The 22,513-nt window shown below is 40.7% G+C and overlaps 1 pseudogene; it reads left to right on the forward strand.

Moving 5' to 3' along the window:
• Positions 1-8,692: 8,692 nt before the first annotated feature.
• LOC123414371 lies at positions 8,693-8,778 on the forward strand (annotated as a pseudogene).
• Positions 8,779-22,513: the final 13,735 nt, after the last annotated feature.

The raw sequence follows: 22,513 nt of genomic DNA on the forward strand, positions 1-22,513 counted from the left end.
TGGCATACCGATATGTATAGATACATCGATGGCATCACAACATAACCATAACATACAAGCTTTATTTAAGAGGCTCGGAAGAGCCACACACATAATATTACACAGTAAGGGTCTCACGGCCCATAATAGCAGTCATTCAGTTACAGGCCAGCGGAAGAGTTTAAAATTGTCTGAGTACAGACATGTGCAACTAAAAGGCACATGGCCCGACTATACTACAGACCCAACCTAGGGCCAGATCGTAGCTGGGACACCAGCTACTCGTTGTCGTCGATGTCTATGAAGAACCCTCCGTTAGGGTCATTAGAAACCTCTGCAACATTTATTAAGAAAACATGAGTATGGAAGTACTCAGCAAGACTTTAGGATAACTAACTACTCATGCAAAGTATCAATAAGGTATTGTGGGGTTTCATGCGGAAAGCCAGCATTTGACTCGTGGCTAGACAACTTGCATTTTTAAATAATTTTGACAACTTGATTTCTCGCACACGAGTCCACTAACACCACAACAATACACCATCGTGGAATCATTCCGTCTCCATACGGAAATGCCGTCCACGACACTCACGCTTATCTTGACAATTTTATGAGTAGCCATTGAAGTTATCTATGAACAACATATGTCTCCAAGTAGTCCATATCCGCGGACGCGACTATTTGAATAGATCATAACCCTGCAAGGGGGTACTTCGTCACACACGCTCTCGCCACTTATCGCCATGTGCACATCATGCACCTCGGCAACCTTCAAGCGGAAGCCCAGCGAGGGAGTCGGCCACGACCGTTAACCACACTAGTACCTAGTCCAGGTTTGTCGCCTATCTGAGGGTAACCCGCACGGAAGTCCGGCCGAGGTTTCCGCCACGGCCCCAAACGATGTGCGCAGGGTTCCCAAGCCCACCATCCGGGTGCCACTTGGTACACCGTGCCACTGCCTACCGCATCACAGCCCACCTCTCAGGTCAGCGCTATGCACGGCCTCCAGCATGACTATAAACACCAGAAACTACTTGCAACTCCTGGACCGAGCACTAAGCGATTAATAAGTCGAGAAGGTCAATTAAGTATCCCAACGTGTGGTAGTATCTAGTCTTGGATTACATACACGGAACTCAGTTCCTAAGGACGGTTCCAATGAAACAACCCGCCATGTACTCCTACACAGCCTTTCACCGTTACCTTTACCAAATCAGGTTCGACACACAACCTTTCCTTACCGAACACATTCTCACAATTCTGTTCATCTCCCAGATGACAGACCATACACAACTCTAAGCATAGCATGCATAGCAGGATAAGGCACATCATGGCTCAAGCAACTACCAGGTATGCTAGGTTGCAAGGTTCGGCTATTTACTGTGACAAGGATAGGTCATGCAAAGGAAGTGGGTTCAACTAACGTGGCAAAAGCAGTTGAAGCATTTGATCTTAATGCAATAGGTAAGTGCAGGAGCAAGAGCATGGGATTTATCGGGATGATCAAAATGGTTGCTTGCCTTGTTGCTCAGAGGAGTGACAATATCCGTCAGACGGATATTCGGTGGAATCCGGGGGAGCGGAGCCTACCGAAAGGAATGACATCAATCAATATCAAGCATATGCAATCAAGATGATGCATGAGCATGGCATGAGAATGCAAGGTGATATACTATTATAACTAACATGTATTAGGTTTGAAGTTGATTTGAATAAAATTCAAATATCACATCAAACGAGGTATTCTCGGATACCATTTTAATTGATTCGACCTGATGCTCAGATCAACTTGATGTTAACATGCATGGAATGACATGTTAGGTTGCTGGTTTGTAATTAGGACAGTATTTCATCATGTCAAACATAGTGAAATTTAAATATTTTCCATATTCCATTTATAAAGTATTTATAAGAATTGACTTATTCATTAATCTACATGTTTGGGTTCTGTAACATTTTCAAACATGTTTGAAAATGGCATATTCAGATTCCTTGGATTTTTCTCATACTTTTTCATATATAAATTATTTTCATTGGAGTTACAGATTAATTTCTATGAATTTTTGAAGTTTTAAACATTTCTGGAATTATTCTTATACTGGAAAATCCCTTTACTGCATCAGCATGACATCAGCAGGTCCAACTAGCCGTTGAAAGTCAAACCTGACCAGTGGGACCCACTAGTCAGTGTCTCTGGTCAGTTTTAGATTAAAATTAAACTTAATTTGCTGATTAATCTTACTGGACCCACATGTCACTGTCTTATAAACTTATTTGATTTTATTTTTATTATTCTTAATCTCCCAGAGGCTGGCCCCACACGTCAGTGGCTCAGGCCAGCTGAGATCCACCGGCGGCGAGGTCGTCCTCGCCGGCGGGGAGCCTCCGGCGACCACCAGTACGGTGGAGGGCATCGGAAACTCGCCTCCGACGGCCAAACTCACGGCAGAGACCACGGGGAGAACGGCCACTCGACGACGCGCACGATGGAACAAGCCCTAGGGGCTGGGGTGGCCGGAATCAACGCCGGCGACGAGCTTGGCGGCGACCAAGTTCGGCCATCGTCGAAGCCATCGAATACAGGGTCAAAACGCGCGGGGCTGGGTACCTAAAGCATCTACGTGATGTCCTGAGGCTACTGGTGGCCTCAGACGGACCAACCCTTCACCGGAGGGCTACCTGCGATGAGCTGCAGCGGCGGTCCTCATCGGGCTCCGATGAAGCTAAGCCTAGAGGAGGGGATCGACGGGGAGAGCTTAGGGAAAAGATGCGCAAGCTCACGAGGAGTGCAGAGAAGGGCTTAGACGGCTCGGGGAAGCACCGAGGGCGACGAATCGAGCAGAGCTCGCCGGCGGCCGAAGGTTGAAGACGACGGTGCCGAGGGCGTTGCAGGGCTCGGGAAGGCTTCGGCTTCTGCAGGGAGGACCAGATCGACGAGGCGGAGCTAACGGCACACTCAGAATGAGGATCCTATGGCTAGGGGCACGGGCAGCTCGAGCTCGAGCTCCTGTCAATGGCGGCAGAGGGGATCGAGGGAACCGAGAGGAGAGGGGGAGGAATGAGCTGGGGAATGGATAGCTACAAGCTCGGGGAGCTTATCCCCGTGCTTGCGAGCGCGAAGCGGCGGCCAGGCAGGCGCACAGGTGCGTGGCCGCACCGGAGTACACGGCGGCCACCTCCTGCTTTCCACTGGCGGGGGAGGAAGACGACAGAAGAAGATGGGCCGGGCCAGGTGAGCGTCAGGTAAGGTTTTCTCATTTTCTTTCTGTTTTGTTTCTGTTTTAAATACCGAAATTGATTTGCTATTTATTTCAGCTCCCAAATAGTTTGTAAAAACTATGTTGAGCTCCTTAGAATATTTGTTGGAATATTTCCAATTATTCCTAAAGTTTTCAACATTTTTGAAAGTTTGAAGTTTCTGATTTCAAATTTAAAACTTGAAACCAGTAGCTTTTTGCATTTATTTAAAATGCTTAAAGTGTCAAGAAAAAGATTTTCTTCATTGCTTATATACTTTCATGATTTATCAGAAAGTTTGAACTTTTCTTGAGGCCATTTTGGGTTCATTGATTTTAACTAGTTTGAGATTTCCTTTATTTAAAGAAGTGGCTAGGGTTTTGAGTTTTCCTTCACCACTTACTTTATTCTTGTTGAAAATTTCCTAGATGCAATGCAAAGAAAACATGAGCACAAAGCTAACTTGCTTAAAGTGTCAGGGATGTGACATTTTCCGACTAATAAAACTCTGGAAAATGAAACATTTGTTGAAAACGAAGATAACTTGGCATACTTCCTTGAATTAGTCAAGAAGGCCAAGGAAAAATATGGCAGCCATTTCAAGGATCTCAAGAATAGAACAAGCTCTGAGACGGAGCTTTTTGGCCTATCCATATACCATGTGTCGAACCTGGTCTATTTTTTAACATTCTTGAAACAATCCCAACTTTTTCCAGAAGTTGGGCATGCCCATGGTAGGTATTCGTGCCATGTTTAAAAGATTTCCGACGCTATATGCAAGTTACGACATGTTGCGCCATTAGTCAAACTTTTTTGGTCGAGAAAACTCCTGATAATGGAAAATTTATCAAAAACCAAAACAACTAGGCAAGGTGCCTTGAATTGGTCATACAAGCCAATGAAATAATTAGGGTCATGTGATGAATTTCAAGAAACAATTTTCTCTCATGCGGTGACTTCTTACATACCCACACACCCTATGTTTAACATGGTGTTTTTTGGGCATTCCTCAAATGACCTCAACTTTTGCCAGCAGGTGGGCATGCCCGTGGTAGGCATCCATATCAGGCTTGAACAAATTCTGACATATGCAAGTTGAGAGATGTTCAGCTATTTATCGGCCTTTTTAGACCGAGAAACTATAGAAAATGGAAATTTTGTCAAAAACAAAAGCAAAGTTGCACGATGCCTTGAATTAGTCATACAAGCCAACAAAAAAATAGGGATCATTTTGTGGGCATCGAGAAAGACCGTGCTCTAAAATGGAGCCTTCTCGCCTACCAAAACACCATGGACTCTTGAAATGACCTCAACTTTTGCTAGTAGGTGGACATGCCCATGATAGGCATTCGTGCCAGTTTTGAACTACTGCTGGCACAGTATGCAAGTTTTTTTATCGAGCAAAACAGTAGGGAAAATCCCTACTACATAATTAATTAGTAAAACAAGTATGTTCCATATTTACTAGGATGCCCACATCACTTTGCGTGTGTAGCAGAAGGGAGAGTAGACTAAGAAAATATAAGGTCAAAAAAGTACACGTAACTCATGAAGTCTACAATGGAAGTAATAAACTACCTTTTATTCTTAGGGACCTAAACTTCAATTGGCAAAGTCGGTCTTAAACCTCTGCTTACAAGCTTTAATTACACTACAAGAAATATGCTCATACATGATGTTTTTTAAAATGTCGTTGATGAATTCGTCATAAATCTATGACGATTTCATCCGAGATTGTCGTAAGCCATTTGAGGGGATCAAATCTACATATAAATTACGACGTTGTGAGTCAAAAATGTCGTAACCGCATAAGATGAGATCGTCATAACTTTTACGACGATTATAAAAACATCGTAACATGTTCCAACTATGTTGACATGTCACTCGTGGGTCCATTCTATCCCACCTCATCCTAGTTTGTGAAAATATCCCAAATCACATTGTTTTCATACAAATTCTGTTTTCACACAATCTATTTTCACACAAATTATAAGAAAATGAAAATATCCCAAATCACATTGTTTGTCATCCCAAAGTAGACACATATGCATAATATTGATTAATTTTGACAAACTGTATGTTTATCCCGAATAATAGGATGAAAAATATAAGAGAAAAAAAGAAAAAGAGAAAATTACACAAGCTTAAATCTGATTGGTGGAATGAGTTTTGACATGGATCGGTGACGTGGCAAACATCCGGCCATCCATCCACCCATCCATCCACCCCCCCCCCCCGCAGCAAACCTCACCCAACCCATCGTGCCCTCCTCTTCCTCTCTCTGCGCTAACCCTAGCCGACGCCTCCCTCTCTCCCCCGATCCCACCCGATACGGATCGCCCAACCCTAGCCGCCGCCGTGATCTGACCAGGGGTAGCCGCGACGGCGACGCGGAGAGGAGTGTCGTCCCGTAGAGTGACCGCTTCGTCTGTGTGGAGGTCGTCGCCCAGGAGGGCAACGACGCCGGTGGCATGGTGGCCACTGCAGAGGGCGCGGTGCGGGCCAGCCTCGACACCGACGAGCTCATGGCGCTCATGCATGGCTCAGGGGTACGCCGAGTGGAGGAGGGGGAGGGGAGGGTGGGGGATTTGGTTTGTGATTTTTGGATTTTCGGTCCGAGCGGCGATGGGGTTGCTGTCGCGGTCGGAGGAGGTGGCGGCGCTGGTCAGGCTCAAGGTGGCGGCGGGGCCGATCAGGCGCGAGATCCCGCCTGAGATGCACTGGGCCTTCGCCTACGAGATGCTCCAGCGGGTCTCCTGCAGCTTGGCGCTCGGACCCGAGCTCCGCAATGCCGTAAGCGCTCCTTCTCCTCCCTTTCCCCCCTTCAACCCCAGATCCCCTCCGATCCCTGGAATCCCTGAGGCACTCACGGCCGCTGATTTTGACCCTTCCTGCAGGTGTGCGTCTTCTACCTCGTGCATGGTCTGGTTCTGATTCCGCCATGGATTCGATTCCTTGGTGCTCGTTTGGGGATCCGATCCGGCCTGGTCTCTTGTCTCCTCTCCTCTTGCTTGGATTCCATTCGATTGACCACCATTACTATGTATGTAGATCTTGCTAGTGATTTTCGCATCTACTGCTGCTAGTTGGATTCGTAGCTGTATCGCACATACTACTACTACTATCGATTGACCGATTACACGTTCCTTTGGTTCTTTGTTAGCGACACTAGTACTACTCCTACCATATACCAGTGTTAATATATTGAGATTGATTCTGGTAGTGTTGGGTAGCCAGTAGAACTTTTATGATGTAAGTTAAAAGGGTACTGTGTGACTAGACTGAAGAAATTGTGTTGACAAATTCTCCTGCACCACCTTATTTTTTCACTAGACTGAAGAAACTTGACTGCAGATGCACCAGTTGCTCATTTTTAAATACTCCTAGTGTTAAAATGGCCATGTTGTATAAAATTCATGTGGATATGTGTTGAAAATTCAGTTAAATTGTCTTCAGAGAAACTTTACTGAAAAATTCAGTTAAGTTCAATCACCATTCTGAATTTTGACCACATGAGTACATGGCCAAGCTTAAGAGTTTAAAACATTATCCAAATAATCATGTCCCACATTATTGCCAGGGCAAGAGTAGTAGCACGAGCAGGATTTTGCAAACTGAATGAAAAAGGAAGTCATTCTTTGCTTCTACTGCCTGAACAAAGTCCTGTCGGCTGCACCATGGCTCTTCTATACTCCTCAAGTATCAGTCAGTAAACAAGGATAAAAATGATGGGGAATTTGCACCTTTGAGAAAACTGTAGGTGGTTTACCCACTGCAAGCATGTTAAGGAAGCAAAATGTTCACATAGAGTTTCCAGTTTAGACGTTCAGCTTATCATTCAAGACTTATATGCATGCGTTTCCAGCTGTAAAATTCAAAGCAAGACTTCATGTTTTTCGGAAATTTAACACGTCAGCATCATTAATCTTGTCTAACTGAATGTTTCCAAAATTAACATGATTGAGTGTTTCCAAAATTAACAGAATCTTGCCATTTCCCGATTGAATGTTTCCAAAATTAACAGAATCTTGTCATTTCCTGATTAAAAGCTTTTTGATTAAATGTTTCTAAAATTAACAAAACCTTGCCATTTCCCAATTGAATGTTTCCAAAATTAACAAAATCTTGTCATTTCCTGATTAAAAGTTCCTGATATTTTTTTCCCAATACAAACAAAGTCTTGCCATTTCTTGGTCGAAACAGCAGCAACAGTAGGTGACAGGGGAAGGATAGGACGCTGCGAGACGTCGGTGTGACAGCCGGGTGGCGGCGTGCAATGGGCTGGGTGGTTGCGTGTGGTGGCGCTGTCGCTTTGACCACCGTGCGGAAGCTAGGGTAGTGCGCCGCAGAAGCCGGCGTGCGAGGGCTGTGGCGGCGACGCGCTCTGATCCGGGGCCATGGAATATCCTATCGGTGGTTGGGGTGGTCACGGAAGGAGGAGACGAGATCGCGTTGGGAGGGAATCGCGGAGGTGCAGATCGTGGGCAGCAAAGGAGCAGGTTGACGGGCGGAGGAAGAAGAAAGGAGACAGGATCTATCTGTAACAGATTTGATGGTACGAGGGGGTTTTGGCAAAATTTCCATTACATTGTGGGTGCGACATTAATTTCGAGATGGAGGGAGTACTAATATATTGTTGCAAGCATTGGAATTTCCATTCCATCTGTATAAAACTGTATGTGTAGTGATTGCTGTATTTTGTTGTGTTCACTATTCAGGTTAGGATTGCTCGGATCTTTACCACCTATGGCCCGCGCATGTGCATTGACGATGGCCGTGTTGTCAGGAACTTTGTTGCTCAGGTAAACACACAACGCTGTTGCTGTGCTAGTTTAAAAACCGCAAGTTTCTTTTCATTTCCGAACTAACACCCGAATGCTCTATGTTAATATAATGGCAGGCGCTAAGGAAGGAGCCTTTGACGGTTTACGGCGATGGCAAGCAGACGAGGAGTTTCCAATACGTTTCTGATTTGGTAGGTCATCTCTAACCATCAATGAACAATAATTATGGCTATGCTATCTGGAATGCGCTTTCTAAAATAGCACTCTTCCAAGTTGAGGGGTTGATGAGGCTGATGGAAGGTGATCACATTGGGACATTCAACTTGGGCAACCCCGGTGAGTTCACCATGCTGGAATTGGCCATTCAACTTGGGCAACCCCGGTGAGTTCACCATGCTGGAACTGGCCATTCAACTTGGGCAACCCCGGTGAGTTCACCGTGCTGGAACTGGCCAAGGTTGTCCAGGACACCATCGACCATGATGGTGAGTTAAATAACACTATTATGATGATGGTGTGCTGAGCAGAGGATGTGAAACATTTAGACCACTGAGACCTTTTTTGGTCTTTGATGTATCTAAAATCGAGCTTTCGAAAACTGATGCTAGGCATGCCATCACTATATATATATATTGTTGTAGAGATGCTTGAGGTGGTTCTGTTATTGTGGTACACAATGGAGTTTGTCAGCTAAGCATATGATGTTACTAGGAGATGCTACTGAGATGTCACCCATCGTTGAAGTATCTTAAACCGAACTTTTTAAAACTGATGCTTGGTTTAGCTAGTGCTTGTAGCTTAGAGTGAGTATTGCTTATCTGCTTGTCAATCGAAATCCACAACACACTGAATTTAGCAGCGAGTATTGCTTATTGCTTATCTATTTGTCTTCTTAAAAAGAATGGCATGTTGATTGAGGCCAAACATTGATGGGAATGCCTTAGCTTTTTCTTTTTCTGCTGGAAACCTTTTTTTTGCTTCAGATTTCTTGACTGGTCAGCCTGGCATCTTACCTTATTAACTATAGCAACATGTTTTACTCTTACTTTAATTGAAGTATTCTGCACTATGCAAATCAATTCTTTAAATGTTGCATTATTGGCAACATGGAGACAAACCTTAAACTTATATCGGTTAAACTTGGTCACTTGGACGGCAGACTGAGCCACCAGCCTACGACATGTCCATATCTATACAAGTTTAATTTGTTTCCTTTTACTGTCAGTGTGAACCGCATCATTGGTTGTTGGGTACTGGACTCCGATGGCATATCCTTCCATGTAATTTCTTAAAGGCGATGGATGCAAATCTAGTTGCATCAGTATACTCCAATACACTCAATTTAATTGCCAGCTTGCCAAACGAGACGTAGTAGTTGAATCTAACCATATAGTAGTAGTAATAAAAAATACTATACGTTTTGGTGTGGCCAAACTGCTGTACATTATGTTTTTAGTAAGGAGCTCAAGTTCTTAACACAAACTTGCTAAGTTTTGAACACTAACTCTAATATTTTTTATATTTATTTCCGTTTGTTTGATTCATGTGCAGTGTAATGTTCTTGTAGGATGGCAAGTTGTCGCATCTCGAGCATGTCTCATAGGAGAGTGGAATGAAGTCCATTGTACTGTTGGGATAGTAGCAGATGTGTCATTTCTATTGTGTAATTCTGTTCGTTCTTGCTATATTCATGTGTAAGGAAATGTATTCATGAGATGAGTTATTGTGTTATGTAAACCTGGGAGATGTATTATGTGATGTTATATGATGGATGATTTTAATTTGACTTGGAGTTTTCTTGATTTGAATATGAAATAGTGTTGGATTTAATATTGGACAAATAATTGGGTTGAAAAGGCTCAACAAATACAAATGAAACCAAGTTCTGAAACAAAAAGTTGCTGAATTCAAAAATGAAAAAGGTCAAAACTGAAACTGGACCAAATGTATTTGGGTACTAAAAGGCCAGGGCCCAAATTATAATGATAAAAAAATTTGAAAAAAATACTATGATTGTAAATAGGCTAAGGCCCAAAAAGAAGCCCAATAAGAAAAAGCCCAAAAAATAAAACCAGCCCATGTGATCAATTGAAATGGGTTGGGCTGATTTCAACCATGACGTTTTGATTTCGTCGTAATTTTGCCACGTAGGACTGGGTTTGATTGCCAACGACGATTTAGGATCGTCGTAAAGGTTACGACAATCCAGGAATCATCGTAAAAGTTACGACGATTTTGATCAAAACATCGCTGTTGTTCATTTGTGACGCTCCGTTTTTGACGCTTGGTTTTTCGTCGTGAGTTCGTCGTAAAATAAAAACCGTGACGATGTAGCGACGAAAAAATAGCGTCGTGTATTAGCATATTCCTTGTAGTGTTATTGGTGAAATTCCTTTGAATTAGTTGTTATTATGTTCTCTCCATAGGCTTGAGGCAGCCACCAGAAAGACATCCATGAACTTGTGTGTGGATTGTGTCATTTTAGTTTGGTGGACGAGATGCAGCCTGTTTTCATGGTTCGGCCATTCTATGCCTAACTTTTGCCAACATCTTTCGCTAAAAAAGCAGTGGAACAAAAGGTGCTCCACCATTTCTTCTATGTGGTGTCCATTGAGCAGGCACTCAAGGTTTCTACACACATTATAGTGCCGCCTTTTGAACATGTTTCTCGTGTTGAGTCTGCCCGAGAGGAGAAACCAGCCAAAACACCTTGATCTTTGCAATGCTCTTGGACTTCGATAGCCAACTGAAAGCATCGTGCGCTTGAACATATCTGGAATAGAGGGCATAGTATATATTGCCTCTGAAATCACTAGCCCCCGTATATACTTCCACGTATCATGCATTTGCATGAAGATGTCAGTGTACATAACTTTCGATTGCATTTTCCTGGCTTCGGGTTGAGCTTGTACAAAGTGGTAGTTGAAAAATGGCGCTTAGTTCAGTGGTGGTGAGGAAGTCCTGAACTAAAGGATCTACTTTGGTGGTGTGTGAATATGCACGTGGGAAATTTTCTGAGAGGATCCGTTGGTTCGAGGAGTCTTTCCAAAACAAGGTTGAGGTGACATAATGGATTTGTACGCTCGTGATCCCTCTGTATATGGGGCTAGGTTCTAGAATTTTACGCTACCAGAAGGAGCCACATGGGTTGGAATGGAGTTGTTGTAGTATGTGTCCCAAATCATGTGCACCCAAAGTTTTCAGAATCATGACTCAAGACTTAGAATCTAACGATCTTACGATCCAAACTAGCCCCTTTGATTCTATGATTTTGCTCATAGAATCTAAGTTTCTATGATCCTGATAGTTATGATGCTACGATTCACGATCCTTGCAAGGGAGCTCCGATCCGATTCAGAATCACGATTCTGACAACTTCAGTGCACCCAAGGTATGTCATGCGAGTTCTAAACTTATCAAGGAATTTGAGTAGTAAAGGGTCATACACACATTTAGACGAGTCACTTATATTCCACCATATTATTGACTAGGAAAACTTCAAAAAATGCAAAAAATGACGAAAACAGAAACTACATGCCAAGATGCCTTGAATTGGTCATAAAAACCAATGAAAAAAATTGAGGTCATTTTATAGATGTCGGGAAACAACTTGCTCTCAAGCGAAGCTTTTTGGCCTACCAAGACACCCTACGTTGAACCTGGTGTTTTCTTTGATATTCTTGAAATGACCACAACTGTTGCCACCAAGTGGGAATACCCATGGTAGGCATACATGCCAAGTTTGAACGATCTCCGACAACGTATCCAAGTTGTGACACATTTGACCATTTGTCTGCATTTTTATAGAAAACACTAGAGAAAGTAAAACTTATCAAAAATCCAAGCAACTTGGCATGGTGCCTTCAATTGGCCATACAAAGCCATGGAAAACAAATCGGCCAATTTGACAGATGTCATGAAAAAAAGTTGTCCCAAAACGGAGCCTTGTAGCCAACGTAGACACTCTACGTTGAACATGGTGTTGTTTGGACATAACTGAAATTGCCCCAACTGTGCTACTAGGTGTACATGCCCATGTTAGGAATCCATGCAGGTTTGAACGACTTTCGACATGGTATGCACATTGTGACACATCAAAATAAGTATCAACCTTTTTCACCAAGAAAAATATAGAAAATGCAAAACTTGTTGCAAACCCAAGCGACTTGGCATGGTACCATGTATTGGTCATACAGGTCCATGAACTTTTTTGCACCATTGGGGGGATGTTAAGAAGCTTTTGTCCTACACAAACACCCTCCATAGAACATGGTGTTTTTTTGAACATTTTTGAGATAACCCCAACTTTTTTAAGTAAGCGACCATGCCAGGTTTGAACTATCTCACACATGGTATGCAAGTTGTGACATGATTGGCCATTTATCGTCCTTTTCTGGCTAAGAAAACTCCCGAAAATGCAAAATTTATCGAATACAAAAACAACTTGTCAAGGATCCTTGAACCGATTATAAATCCAATGAAAAAATGTCGCCATTTGACGCATATCGAGAAACAACGTGCTCTCAAACAGAGCCTTCTAGACTACCCGGACACACAAAGTTGAATATGGTGTTTTTCAGGACATTCTTGATACGACTTCAACTTTTGTGAACACGTGGGCATGCTTAGGGTAGGCATCCCAACCATGTTTGAAGAGAAAATAATTTAAAATAGGTATTTAAAATTGTTATTTTAAACATAACTAAAAAATACAAAGGGATAAAATTTGGAAAGCATTTAATAAATATTTAAAGTTAAAAACAATTTAAAATCATAATTTAAAATAGTTACTTTAAATTATTATTTTTTATTTTTATTCCAGATAATATTTCAAATTTCGGAACTCGTTTCAAACTAATAATCAATCTCATAAGGAGAAAAATGAATAAGTGAAAAAGGGAAGGGAGATAAAAAAAGGAAAATAGAAAAAATGCTTAGGCCTGGCTCAACTAGGCAACGTTATCGCGCCGTCACGCAAATGTTGGGCAGGTCCAAGCGCTCGAGGATTTAAAAAAAGTTCAAATATTTTGTAGAACATGTATAAATTTGAAATATTTCACATATATTATGAAAAAGTGCACTGAAAAGGTTGCAAAATATCATTCATCGTTTTGTGAACCTCGGCTTCCTAGTTATTATTTGGTTTTGGGAACATTACACGGGGTCTTGGACACTTTTCTACTATTTTTATATCTGCTCTCCTGTCTCATTTTATTTTTTTCATTTTCTCTAACTTTTTCTATTTTTCTATCTGTTTCTATTTATCATAAATTAACCAATTCGAAATTTCCCAAATTAGTTTGTAATTTAGAAATATTTCATTTTCAAATTTTTTTTTCAGAATTTTGAAGTTTTAGATATTTATTATTAAAAAAAATCAGAATTTCAATTTTTTGTCCACATTTCAAAAAAATCATATTTATTAACAAATGTTGAAAATATAGAATATGTTCGCATTTCAAAATGCAAAAAAAAATGTATTGTCAATTTTTTTTGAAGTTTCAAAAAATGTTCCTCTTTTAGAAACTGGTCACAAATTTAAAAAATATTCACAATCTGAGCAATTTCGAAAGACACAACATTTTTTGAAATTTCTTTACAATGTTTTAAAAAAAACATGAGTTCCAACAAATGGAAAAGAAAAGGTTCACGTATTGGGGCATTGCAAATTCATGAATTTGGAAAAACGTTCATGAATTTGAAAAAGTTAACAATAAAAAAATAATTTTCTTAAAAAAATCATCAACTTAGAGAAAGTTTGCTACACTAAAAAAGTTATTTGATTTGAATAAAAGTTAATGAATATGAGAATAAAATCAACGATTTTAAAAAAGTACATAGATTAGAAAAATAAATTGATGGATTTGAAAAGGTTCACAGTTTTAAGACAAATCATGTATTTAAGCAAATGGAAAAGACAAAACAAAACGAAAAAGAAAAAAATGAAGAAAACCAGTCAAAGAAGGAGCACAACAAGAAGAAAATTGGACAGTTGGTTAGATGGTGTGGAAGTCCGCGAGTAAATTGAGAGTTTGAATCCCACTTCTTGTCGCACGTGTTTTTTCAAACATGAAGAAAATAGGAGCCAGGGAACGTATAACCTATACGTTTGTGGGTACGATTTATCAAAGTTCCATAATGCACTTTATATATTTATTAGTGAGGGGGTTGTACCGAAGAGGGATTGTACAAAACAATATGAAAAAATGTATATATACATGCCGTGCAACTTTTCATAGAATATACTTTCACACATATTGTACCAATAAAAAGAAAAATACATACATGAAAATGGACCGATTTTTGTGTTGTTGGGCCAGATTATCTGTGTGTGTGTACCTACAAATTACAATTTTTTTGAACGGAAATTTATACATCCATACATCTTTTTTTTTTTGCGACAGACATCCATACATCCTTAGAGAACGTATATAAGATTTCACATAATGTTTTTAATTTTTTAGCTACAAAATAGGTTTTTCAAGTTTTTTGAAATAAAGAGCTACATGAAGCTCATATCCCAAGCTACTTCTATTGCTAGCACAAAACACACTAATGGCAGTCGTACGTCTTAAACGTATCTATAATTTTTAATTGTTTCATATAATTGTATTATTAATCTTGTATACTTTATATGCAATAATATGTTATTTTGTATTATTTTTGGAAACTAAACTACTAACCTAGTGCCTAGTGCGAGTTCATGTTTTTTGCATGTTTTTGACTTCTGCGAAAAATCAATACCAAATGAAGTCCAAACGTGATGAAACTTTTGATTGCTTTTTTCTACGCCAAAAGAGAACCAGGAAACCTCACGACAAGACCTGAGGAGCCACAAGGTGGTGATGATCGTGGGGGAGCACCCATGGGTGTAGGGCATGCCCTCTGAGCTCGTGGGCCCCTCATGTCTCCTCCTGGTGTAATTACGCGTCCATAAATTCTCAAATATTCAAGAAACATCGGAGAGCGACCCGAAAGACTTTTTCCATCGCCGCAAGTCTTTCTTCCATCGTGACCCCATCTGAAGACCTTTATTATACCCTACCGAGGGGGAATCGATCACTGATGTCTTCTACATCAACCTTGTTGCCTCCATGGTTATGTCTGAGTAGTTCACCACAGACCTACGGGTCCACTGCTAGTAGCTAGATAGCTTCTTCTCTCTCTTTATTATTCAATACCATGTTCTGTGTTATTCTCACGATGATCTATCTGATGTTATCTTCTTTTGCGGTGTGCTTGTTGAGATCCGATGAATCATGGGTTCATGATCAGATTTTTCATTGAAAGTAATTGAGTCTTTTGTGCATTCTATTATGCATGATTATTATAGCTTCACATTTCTCATCGATATATCCATTTGGTTTGGCCAACTAGATTGATTTATTTTTCATGCGAGTGGTGCATTATAGTAGGTTCAATCTTGCGGCGCTCTATATCCTAGTGATAGAAGGGGACAAGACACATATTTGTATTGTTACTACTAAGGATAAAATGACGGGGTCTGGACATATTGCTTGTCTTATTTTGTCTATATCGTGTCATCTTGCTCCAAACATTATCCTGTTTGTTATGAACATAATACGATAGATGCATGCTAGATAGCGGTCGATTGGTGAAGTGATAGTAGTAGATGCAGAATTGTTTCGGCCTACTTGTTTATGGACGTGATGCCTATACGAAAGATCATTTTCGTTAATAACCTCATAATTATAAGCTTTTCTATCAATTGAACAACAATAATTTGTTTACCCACCGCGTGCTTTTCCTTTGAGAGAGAAGCCTCTAGTGAAAACTATGGCCTCCGGGTCTACTTAATTAATTTGCTAAAAAAATACCTTGCTGCTTTATTTACATTTTATTTTACATTTATATTTATATATCTATCTCGACCAGAATTAATCCTTGCAAGTAAAGAGTCCAATGGGATTGATAACCTTCTTGCCCGCATTGGGTGCAAGCGTTTGGCATTATGTGCGTACGTGATGGTGGCGGGAATTTGTCTTGATTGTTCTATTAGTTCGATAAATCTTGGTTCTCAACTCAGGAAAATACTTACTGCTACTATATTGTTTCACCCTTCATTTTTGGGGAAAACGCAAGGCATCTCACAAGTAGTAGGCAACAAATATAGTATTCAGTCTCTTTAATTCATAGGATTTCAAATACATAAATAGAAAGAAAGGAAATGTAAAATAGAATAGGATTGCATGTGCAAAAACAGGTATTGTCAAATTGCTAGAATTTGGGGAGTTATATATTTGATTTACAAACGTAAAGAAACACAATAATCTTAAATAGTATAATACAATGAAGATGCAAACATATGCAAATGTTGGATTAAGTTAATAATATGCTAGTTATGAGCTTTTTCTTGGTATTTATGCATAGGAATGTAAAAAGGAGGAGTGGTAAAATTCTTTTGTTTTTGCTATGAACTCAAACCAAAGAAATAATCCTACGTTTTTTATTATAGTTGTTTGCTTTGAATCTAATGCATGAATAATGTAACAATAGGAAATTTCTCATTTCTATGTTCTTAGGACATCTCCAACACAGACCCTCAGACCTCCCGCTTACGTCATTCTACCATCCAACGTGGTATTGTATCGGTCCACTTGCCCGTTCGAACGTCATTTCCCCCCAAACCAAAAGCAAGGGGGGGGGCTTTGTGGGAGTCCAGCTCGACACAACTCAAGCATTCGACAACCCTCGCCCACTGCTACTTGTAAACTGCGTTGGGTTTTCCCCGAAGAGGAGGGGAGATGCAAAACATTAGAGACAAGTATTTTCCTCAGGGAGAGCGAAGGTTATCAAAATAATAGGATAACCACGCAAATTCCCGTCTTCAGCGCCTACACACAAAAGAGCACTCACTTGCACCCAGCGCGAGCAAGAGGGTTGGCAATCCCCTTGAACTCGTTACTTCAAGCAAAAAATAGTGATATATAGATAATATAAATATAAAATAAAATAACAGAAATAAAAGTGCAACAATATTTTTAGAGTTATTGTAATATGATTTGTTTGGCTAGAGGCTTTTCTCTCAAACAAAGCATACGATGGGTAAACAAATTACTTTTGGCCAATTGATAGAAAAGCGCATAGTTATGTAATATTTATTAACAACAATAATCACACATATAGGCATCACATCCATAAGCAAGTAGACCGACTACTACCTACATCTACTCCTATTACCCCACTCATCGACCGCTATCCAGCATGCATCTAAAGTATTAAGTAAAAACAGAGTAATGCTTGAAGTTAGATGACATTATGTAGACAAAGTAAACTAAAGTAATATGAATAAACCCATCATTTTATCCTTAAAGGCAGCAATATAGTGAGTGTCATGTCCCCTTCTATCACTGGGATGGAGCACCGCAAGATTGAACCCATCACAACGCACCACTCCCACTGAAATTAGTCTAGTTGGCCAAACAAACTGATAGATCAGAGTGAAATATGAAGCTATAATAATAACGCATATAATACTTCAAAGATGACTCACATACTTTCCATGAATAATATGAACATAAACCTACAATTCATTGGATCCCAATAAACACACTGTTAATAGGATTACATAGGATAGATCACCACGGGAATTGCGGTGATCTTTGTATTGAAGAACATAGAGATAGAGAGATAGCCATCTAGGTACTAACTACAGACCCGTAGGTCTGCAGTAGACTACTCATACATCATCGTGGGAGCAGCAACGTTGTTGTAGAGGCCCTCCATGATCGATCCCACCTCCCGCAGGGCATGGGAATATGTCTCTAGATAGGATCATGGCATAATAGAGACTTGCGATGGAGGAAAAAGTATTTTGGATGGCTCTCTAGTGCTTTCCCAACAAATTAGGATTTATAGAGGTATAGTTAGAGCAAAATGCGTCGGGAGATGGTCCCACGCCATCAAGGCGCGACCACATCCCCTTGGGTGCGTCGTATTGGCTTAGATCCTCCTCGTGTGGCGTATGGTATCCGTCCGAAGCTTCGATGTCTTATTTTTTCCTAGAAAAAAAATCATCAAAAGGTTTCGTTGAATTTGGACTTCGTTTGGTACAGATTTCCTGAAAAGCCAAAAACACACGGAAAATAACAACTGGCACTAGGCACTTGGTTCCCAAAAGTGATATAAACCAGCATATAAAGCATCCAAGAATGATAATATAATAGCATGGAACAATCTAAAATTTTAGATGTTGGAGACGTATGAGCATACCCAAGCTTAATTCCTACTCGTCCTCGTGTAGTTAAATGATAAAAACAGAATTTTTGATGTGACATGCTACCTAAGATGTAATCTTTTTGAGGTATGATCATTGAGAAACGATGAACTAATAAACATCAACACAGTAATATCCATAAACATAAGTTACACAATCAACACCTTTCAAAATATATGATCCCTAAATAATGTTATTCCCCATTCATTTTAACATATTAGCATGGCATGGCTCCATCTTCACCACATAAATACGAATGTCTAGCACCATGGATCGTAATTTTTAAAGGGCTTCCGAATTTTAAACTTCACTAAATACATGAGCGTGAACCATGGACATATCATATAGGTGGAATAGAATATGGTGATAAGTATCAAAGGAGTAAAATTGGAGAATAAAGTATAACATCAACTAGGCGGACCAACGGGCTATGGAGATGCCCATCAATCGATATCAATACCAGAAGTAGGGAGTGCCATGCAACACATGCAGTAGAGCTATAAGTGTATGAAAGCTCAACGGAAGCTAAGTGGTGTGCATCCAACTTGCTTGCTCATGAAGACCTCGGGCATTTGAGGAAGCCCATCATCATAATATACAAGCCAAGTTCTATAATGAAAAATGTTGGAAATATGCCCTAGAGGCAATAATAAAGTTGTTATTATTATATTTCCACTTCATGATAATTGTCTATTATTCACGCTATAATTGTATTAGCCAGAAACCATAATACATGTGTGAATATATAGATCACAATGTGTCCCTAGTGAACCTCTAGTTGGCTAGCTCGTTGATCAATAGACGATCATGGTTTCTTGATCATGGACATTGGATGTCAATGATAACGGGATCACATCATTGGGGAATGATGTGATGGACAAGACCCAATCCTAAGCATAGCACTAGTTCGTGTTGTTCGTCCGCTAAAGCTTTTCTAATGTCAAGTATCGTTTCCTTAGACCATGAGATTGTGCAACTCCCGGATACTGTAAGAGTGCTTTGGGTGTATCAAACGTCACAACGTAACTGGGTTATTATAAAGGTGCACTACAGGTGTCTCCGAAAGTGTTTGTTGGGTTGTACGAATCGAGACTGGGATTTGTCACTCCGTGTGACGGAGAGGTATCTTTGGGCCCACTCGGTAATACATCGTCCTATTGACCTCAGTGTGACTAAGGAGTTAGCCACGGGATGACGTGTTACGGAACGAGTAAAGAGACTTGTCGGTAACGAGATTGAACAAGGTATAGAGATACCAACGATCGAATCTCTGGCAAGTATCATACAAATAGACAAAGGGAATTGCATACGAGATTGATTGAATCCTTGACATCGTGGTTCATCCGATGAGATCATCGTGGAACATGTGGGAACCAACATGGATATCTAGATCCCGCTGATGGTTGTTGGCCAGAGAGATGTCTCGGTCATGTATGCATGTCTCCCGAACCCGTAGGGTCTACGCACTTAAGGTTTGATGACGCTAGGGTTATAGGGAATTAGTGTACGTGGTTATAGAAGGTTGCTCGGAGTCCTGGATGGGAGCACAGACGTCACGTGGAGCTCCAAAATGGTCCAGAGGTAAAGATTGATATGTAGGAAGTTCTGTTTTGGTCACCGGAAATTTTTTGGGCTCTATGATAGTGTACCGGGAGTGCTGGGAGGGTGCCGGAGGACCCCCGGGAGGGGTGTGATGACCAAAGACTTCATGGACTGTTAGAGGAAGTGGACCAGCCCTTATTGGGCTGTCTAAGGCCTTCCCTAAATGCCCATGCGGCTAGGGATAAAGAGATAAGGCAAAAAGGGTTTAAAAGGAAGGGATCCACCTCCCTTGTGGGAGGTGGACTCCTCCCTAGTTCGGCCGAACTCCTCCTCCTTGGAGGAGGGGCCAAGACATCCCTCCCTCTCCCTCCTCCTATATATACTTGAGGTTTTGGACCTTTTGAGACACACAATTGATCTCTCCACGGCGCAGCCATACTTCTCCTCCTGCTCGTCCTCCGTACTGCTTAGTGAAGCTCTGCCGGAGTACCACGTAGCTCCACCTCACCACGCCGTCGTGTTGCCGGAGCTCTCCCTCAACCTCTCCTCCAGCCTTTCTGGATCAGGGCATTGGAGACGTCACCGGGCTGCACATGTGTTGAACGCGGAGGCGCCGACGTTCGACGCATAGATCGGAATCCACCGCGATCTGAATCGCTGTGAGTACGACTCCATCAACCACGTTCTAGTAACGCTTCCGCTTAGCGATCTTAAAAGGTATGAAGATGATCTACAACCTCTCTCGTTGCTGGTTTCTCCATAGATAGATCCTTGCATGGCGTAGGATTTTTTTTGAAATTACTACGATCCCCAACAATGGCATCCGAGCCAAGGTTCTATGTGTAGATTCTATGCACGAGTAGAACACAAAAGTTGTGGGCGCTAGTTTGTAAATTTGCTTACTGTTACTAGTCTTATCTTGATTCGGCGACATCATGGGATGGAGCGGCCCGGACTGACTTTACAAGTACGCTGACGTGAGACTCGTTCCACCGACTGACATGCACTAGTTGCATAAGGTGGCTAGTGGTTGTCTGTCTCTCCCACTTTAGTCGGATCGGATTCTATGAAGAGGGTCCTTATGAAGTGTTAATAGCATTGGCATATCAACGTTGTGGCTGTCACGTAGGTAAGAAGCGTTCTTGCTAGAAACCCTAACCAACCACGTAAAACTTGCAACAACAATTAGAGGACGTCTAACTTGTTTTTGCAAGGTATGAAATGTGATGTGATATGGCCAAAAGGATGTGATGTTACATATGTGATGTATGAGATTGATCATGTTCTTACATAAGCAAACTATAACACACGACGCTCCAACCAAAAGACATATCATGTGATGAATAAAAATATAGCTCCAAGTGACATACCGATGGAATGGAGACGAAAGAGGGGATGCCTTTCGGGGCATCCCCAAGCTTAGACGCTTGAGTATTCCTAGGATATTACCGTGGGGTGCCTTGGGAATACCCAGGCTTAGACTCTTGATTCTCCTTATTCCTTCCTTCATCGCGATTGCACCCAAAACTTCAAAAGTTCAGCACACAAAACTCAACAAAAACCTCGGGAGATCCGTTAGTACAGTAGGCAAACCATAAACTTTAGCAACTATTATAAATTGATTCATATTTAATTTTTGAAGAAGGAATTATTTTCTATCTTCTCCATATCTTATACTCCTCGATATAATACATAGCATCATGAAAACAAGCAAGCTATGCAAGCAAAAACAGATCTTTTCAAAACAGAACAGTGTGTAAAAATAAGAACTAAAACAATAATTCCATAACTTATAAAATTCTTTAAAATTAGTACATCCTGGGGAATTTTTATATAAATTCTGTTTAAAAAATTCATATAAAAAATAAGTTAGAGTAAAATCACAGAAATTTTGCACTCGATGTAAACGTTTTTGGGTTTCCATAGGATCAAATCTACTTATCATCCAAATCATCCCAAAGCCTTACTTGGCAGAAACACTAATTAAAACGTAAAAACACAATCATTACGATAGAAATAATCATGTGAACACAAAATAACAAAAAGTAGAACACGAAAAGATAACTATTGTGTTGCCTCCCTACAAGCGATATCATTTTACGTCTCTAGCTAGGCGTAATGCATAGTTTCAAGTGTTGCCATCCCTCTTATAAAGCTCCTCCATCACACAATCATGCTTACTAGGAAAAGGAGTAGGCTTTATGATGGGATCCCTTATCATGTTTATAAAATTGGGATGCGTACTAATCATTTTAGGATCTTTGTTTATTTTAATAGGAGTGATACTAGTATTCTTAAGGACGTACATAACTTTAGAATTTTCCCTTGAGAGGTGCTACCATTAATTTAGAGGGAGTGAAAGCGGAACCCATTTTATCAATGAATTCCTACATTTTATCAATTATACCATGACATTTCTCCACCTTCTCATTGATAAGTGTATCTCTTCTCCTTTAGTGTTTTCAAAGTAATCCCTACCTTTGATCAAAATTGAGTAATACGATTATGAACCTTTTTATCTAAATCCTTAATGTGTTCTTTAGTAGCCAATTTATTTTAAGTAATCTCTAGCCTTTGTATAACATGCTCCAAAGTTAACGTAGTTCCATTAATAGTGATAGGTGGTGATCCCACTAAATTTTACATGGCTTTGAAAGCATCCAAAGTATGACTCATTAAGGAATTACCATCGGTAATAGTGTTAAGCACAAATATATACCAAGTAGTAATACCC

The sequence above is a fragment of the Hordeum vulgare genome, chromosome 7H, assembly GCF_904849725.1.
Source record: "Hordeum vulgare subsp. vulgare chromosome 7H, MorexV3_pseudomolecules_assembly, whole genome shotgun sequence".
NCBI lineage: Eukaryota > Viridiplantae > Streptophyta > Magnoliopsida > Poales > Poaceae > Hordeum > Hordeum vulgare.